This window comes from Oncorhynchus kisutch, linkage group LG3, assembly GCF_002021735.2.
Source record: "Oncorhynchus kisutch isolate 150728-3 linkage group LG3, Okis_V2, whole genome shotgun sequence".
NCBI lineage: Eukaryota > Metazoa > Chordata > Actinopteri > Salmoniformes > Salmonidae > Oncorhynchus > Oncorhynchus kisutch.
In genome coordinates this window covers 77,441,859-77,447,858 of record NC_034176.2, presented here as the reverse complement: position 1 = coordinate 77,447,858, position 6,000 = coordinate 77,441,859, and the positions used below count along the sequence as shown (strand labels likewise).

Here is a 6,000-nt window from a genome sequence, read left to right as displayed (position 1 = left end):
AGATACAATACTATGTTGTTCAGTTTGGTCTCTAGCATGAGTTCAGTTCCGACCAGAATAGATATAGTACCCGATATAGTACTACATATAGCACTATAAGAACCAGTACTATAGATGTGGTTCAGTTAAGTCTCTAACATGAGTTCAGTTCCTAACAGAATAGATAGAGTACTAGATATAGTACTACATGTAGCACTATATGATCCAGTACTATAGATGTTGTTCAGTTAAGTCTCTTACTACAGTACATAGATACAGCCATATCTGGTGGTGGTCCTGTTGCTCAGTTACTAGAGCTTTGTGATTTATGTCTATAAATGAAAAGTGCTCTACAAATGCAATTTATTATTATTATTATCATTATTATTATTATCATTCGCAGCAACGCCAAGGTCGGAGGTTCAATTCCTGCAGGGGTCACATACGCATAATAAAAATACATGCACTCACTGGAATGGAAATCCCTTTGGATAAAACATCTGCTAAATTAAAGTGCTATATAGGGATAAACAGATTTCACTACTATAGAGATGTTTCAGTACAGTATTTTTTACTTCAGTTTTTCCCAGCAAATTTATACAGACAGAGACAGTCAGTTTGTGCCGGAGGGATAGTAACTGTGAATAGACACACTGTAACACAGTGAAATAATCCAGTTTCTGCCCCATACAATGTACAATAGAAATACCTATGTATGATATACTGAATTAGCTGGTGTCACACCAATGTACAATGTACTGAATTAACTAGCGTCATACCAATATACCATGTACTATATGGAGGAATGACAATACAATACATTAATACATGGACTGATACTGTAAGTTATTTAGCAGGTGTGATCTCTGAAATTCTGTTAGACATGGTTTTGATTATAGTGTTTTTAATAATGCAGTGCACTGCATATTTAACTGACAGAAAATGATTGGTGGTGGACAGCGGTACGCTAACCCAAAATAACTTTTATGTCTCTCTATAACCCTAAAGTAAACTACAAACTTCCTTTCAATAAACAGGGCTACACCGGAGTGTCCTAGGTGTTGAACCGTTGATGATAATGTTGTAGTCTTAAAGAGATAGCGCTACATAGTACAGGGCAGTGTAATGACTTCACTATTGATCTGCCACTGATAAGTGTCAGCATAATCAAGATCAAATACTGCCACGCATAAAAAACAACACTCGGTGATATACTAGGACTGAGTCCTACAGCAACATTGACAGAGAGGTAGTGATACATTGTTGCATCCCATTGTCACCCTATTTCCTATATAGTGCACTGCTTTTTGTCAGGGCCCATAGGTGCCAATTGGGATGCAGTCACTGTGTGAACTAGCATTGTTTACACAGAAGGCAGGTCAGCGTTAGTTGCCACTGAGAGATCTCTGTCATCACTGTACAAGGAAACACCAGACTCTGAACACACTAGGAAACTATAGATCAGGAAAGAGTTCAAACATAACAATTGAAATGCCATGGAAACACCACACACTTGTCACTCATGGGATATAGATAAACAATCTCCTCATTGCCGCTCATCAAAGTTAGCCTATACATTTAAGCTATTGTTGAATTAAAAATATTTCACACTATGTTTGTAAAAATGAGCATACAATGTGTGTATGTGTGTCAACCCCATTACATGTTAATGTCATTGTCACCAATCAACTAAATTACATATAAAAATGACTGCAAATACCACCACCAATTTCTATATGGCTAGTTTATCGAAACGGGAGTCGGCATTTAGCATATTGTTTTTCTAAACCTGAAAGGACAACTTCTAAATATTATGCGGCATGCAAATCAGATTGTATTAACCACATTGTGGGCCTGTTAGAACACAAAAATCATTACAGATTTGACTAATATCCACTTTGTTAAATCATCTTTTTTGAATGGGTGCCAATGACAGCATCCTTGTTCTATCCCCCATGGTCTGCCTACCATTGATCTCTTCAGAACATGTAAAGAATACATTTTCAAACAACCTGCTAGCCCCAACACTGGCCTCAATGTACCTCTTTAGCCATGTTAAGATCAGTGAAGCTACTATGATAGGTACAGCTACTGTAACATAGGAAAAACTAATGCAGATCTGCCAAGTATACAGTTACAGCTAAGATACAGTAGGTGCATCTAGATACAGCTAAAATACAATTTGTCTAGCAGCAAATCTGGAAACATAGCACAGCTAGCATAGGTACAGCTAAGATGCAGGAAATCTAGGTGCCACTAAAAGCTAAGGCAAATCTGGGTAAGTTCTAGCAAGGTCCAGCTGTGCCACTGAGACACGTAATACAAAGACGCTTTAAAATGTTATAAAAAATACCCACTTAAATCAAAACAAAACATAATCAATTTCAAAGAGGAAAGCTGGTTATGTTGTCAGCTACCTCATGGAGATAACAGTAAATCCAGCTAGTCAGATGCAGAGGAACACTTATGGTCACACAGGGCATTGATCCGAAGTCAGTGAAGCAACTAGCCTGCTGCAAGCTAACAGTTTAACTAGGAGGCAAGCTGCAAGCTAACCATCACCAAGCACAACCCCTCCAAACACCTCTAATTGTATTCGTTACGTACACAGTTTACAGCAGGCATAAAGGTGTAGTGAAATGCTTGCATACTAGCCTCAACATTGCAGTACAATGTCAATAACAATCAAAAGTCACAAAGAAATAGTGACTTAAGTAATTAGAGTAAAGTAGCATGCATAGTAATAAAACAGATATGTACACAATAGGATATACAGTATAAATTATGAATATGCTAAGTATGACTGTTTTACAAATATAAGGTGGATAATGTCTTGGTCGCACAGTTGAATAAATAGACTATAATACAACAGAGCATGGTCACAGTGGGCATTGATCCAAAGTCAGTGTAGCAGCTAGCCTGCTGCGAGCTAACAGTTTAACTAGGAGGCCTGCAAGCTAACCATCAACAAGCACTGACCCTCCCTTGCAAGCTAACAATACAGTATGACCAGCAGCTAGCCTTCTGCAGTCTAACAATACCGTATGACCAGCAGCTAGCCTTGATGCAGGCTAACAATACAGTATGACCAGCAGCTAGCCTTCTGTAGGCTAACAATACAGTATGACCAGCAGCTAGCCTTGATGCAGGCTAACAATACAGTATAATTAGCAGCTAGCTCTCTGAAAGCTAACAATACAGTATGCCAGGCAGCTAGCCTTCTGCAGGCTAACAATACAGTATGACCAGCAGCTAGCTTTGATGCAGGCAAACAATACAGTATAACTAGTAGCTAGCCTTGATGCAGGCTAACAATACAGTATAACTAGCAGCTAGCCTTCTGCAGGCAAACAATATAACCAGAAGATAGCTTTCCTGGTAACAATACATAATGACCAGCAGCTAGCCTTCTGCATGCTAACAATATAACCAGAATATAGCTTTCCTGGTAACAATACATAATGACCAGCAGCTAGCCTTCTGCAGGCTAACAATACAGTATGACCAGCAGCTAGCCTTCTGCAGGCAAACAATATAACCAGAAGATAGCTTTCCTGGTAACAATACATAATGACCAGCAGCTAGCCTTCTGCAGGCTAACAATACAGTATGACCAGCAGCTAGCCTTGTGCAGGAAAACAATATAACCAGAAGATAGCTTTCCTGGTAACAATACATAATGGCCAGGAGCTAGCCATCTTCAGGCTAACAATATAACTAGAAGTTAGTCGTCTTCAGGCTAACAATATAACCAGAAGCTAGCTGGCGTCAGGCTAACAATATAACCAGAAGCTAGCCGGCGTCAGGCTAGTAATATAATCAGGTGCTGAAGCGCTTCCCATTAGGAGCCTTATGTTTTGGCCAAATTCTCCATCCCACACCCGCACAATTCCAGATTCAATTCATAGATTTAAAGGCATTGGATTGGTTTAAAAATTGGCTGGAGGGAGTCCATGATGGGAAGTGTGCAATTCCACACTTCGTAATAGTCTTCTGCAGGCTGACAATATAACCAGGTAGGCCTACTGACCCTTCCTACCAGGGTCTGTGAGGCTGGGCCTCAATACCAACACACAAATAATTTGAAAAAGTAACAGCGAGAGGGGTGAGAGGGGGGAACGAGAATAGTAGAGGAAGAGAGAGAAGGGAGCGAGTGGAGAGAAAGAGAGAGGAGGGAAGTGAGAGAGAGGAAGAGAAAATAAGAGAAAGAAAAGAAGGAGAGAAGAGAGTCATCTCATGACTCATCACACGTTCTCACGCTGATGACATTTAACATAATAATGATATTACAGAAACCATGATAAAGCAATGAAACAGATTCAGTGCACCATTGCATTAGTTATCACTGGTGTACCGGACACCACCTTGTGGGACCTCCCCCACAAGGCAGGAGGTCCCACAAGCTCTGGGGACCATTGCACCTGTCATCAATGTCATTTTGACAGTAACCCTCCAGAAATTAATTCATCAACTTTTGAATTTCCATATGTACTAGGAAGCTATGTGTTTGTTTCTTGGGCTTCAGGAGTGTGACTGAAAAAGTGCCTCAGGCCTTGAAAAGAAAGCATTTAACTGACTGCAAGTAGAAGGGGATATCGGTGAACAAATTTTGTGGTCAAGGCTACTACGGTGCCAGTGTAATGAGTGGAGCTTACTCAGGTGTTCAAAAGCTCACTTCAGACCGACAGCCTAATGCTTCTTAGTAGGTCTTTATGAGTTTTAGCTTAGAAAACAATCTCTCTGCAGTAGTAACAGTTACAGGGATAGTAAAAACAGCATGATTGCCATAGCAACATCAGGTAAACTGCAGGGGGAGTGGTGCTTCAAATACAGCAGTTCTGCAACAGCTTTAATTGAGCCTCTCATTATCCTTAATTGCCGGCCTCAACACGTTACGAAAAGAGATTTACTGCGAAAGAAGCTCTGGGGACAGGTAATCTGGATACTGGACAGTCAATAAATTGCCAGATGCAAACAAATTATCGTCTTTAGCAGACAACAGTTCTTGAGGGCTTGAACAAAAAAAGCGGTTTTCGCTTTCATTCATACTAGTGAACCTGCATTTGAGTTGTGGGGTTTCAATATCAACAGTCCCTTATCTCTGGTATATCTTGGCATGCATCATTCAAAACTAAGTTTAAATTGTGTGCAACACAATGGAAATGCAGAATAATGGAAAATGTCTCAGGAAAGACTGTCTAGGTTGGCAATACTCAGTATGCAAAACAGTCCACTACCTGGACTTACAGGTAAAAACATTTGCACACAAATAAGGAGGACTTCAGGAGATCAGGGGAGTGTTTCAAGTAGGAATTCATTTGATTTCATTTAATTTACCTTGAATATTGCAGCCCATTGGCTGTAGGCTATTAGCCAGACAAAAGTTCACCATTAAATAGTGGCTGGATTTATTCTCAAGTCGACTTATTTTTTCCTCATTGTTAGGTTATTTTATGTGTAATTTGTTTCAAATATTTGGTATAAATAGCAGCTAAATATGGTATTTAGCGATAGACAGTACACTGCATAAGGAAACAATCCCTAGTAAGCTAGTGTTTTGAGGGAAATTGACTGTATTATTTGCCAATAATAGGCTGGTTTTACGCACATCTACTTTCTGTCCAAGCTGGGAGAAAGCGCAAGGACGGCTCATGTCCTGCAGGTTCAAGTAGCATATACAGGATAGTTATATTGGTAGCTGATTAGTATGCTGTGGCATCAAACATTTATCTTGTAATCTGAAATGTTAGAATTTCCAACTTTAATTACTGAACAAGTAATTACATTATTTCCACCAGCCAGCAGTCTAAAAATGGCTGCATTGCGATACCATGCGACACCATGCATAGCTTTGTGAAATGTTAGGTTTAACATGAGAAAATTGAGGGGGGGGGGGGGGGTTATGCCCGTGCTAGTTATGGACAGTAGTCTAGTACGCCCTGTCAGTCTGAATGCTTGTAGGATCTGTGGAGTGGTCGTACATGGTAGAAGTAGTGGCTATGTCCATAAATCTGTAGCTAC

At 40.0% G+C, this 6,000-nt stretch overlaps 1 protein-coding gene across 1 annotated transcript in view; it reads right to left on the bottom strand.

Moving 5' to 3' along the window:
* The window catches only part of LOC116361083 (protein unc-13 homolog C-like), a 54,525-nt gene that overhangs the window by 11,137 nt on the left and 37,388 nt on the right, over positions 1–6,000 (bottom strand). The gene's annotated exons all lie outside the window — the stretch shown is intronic.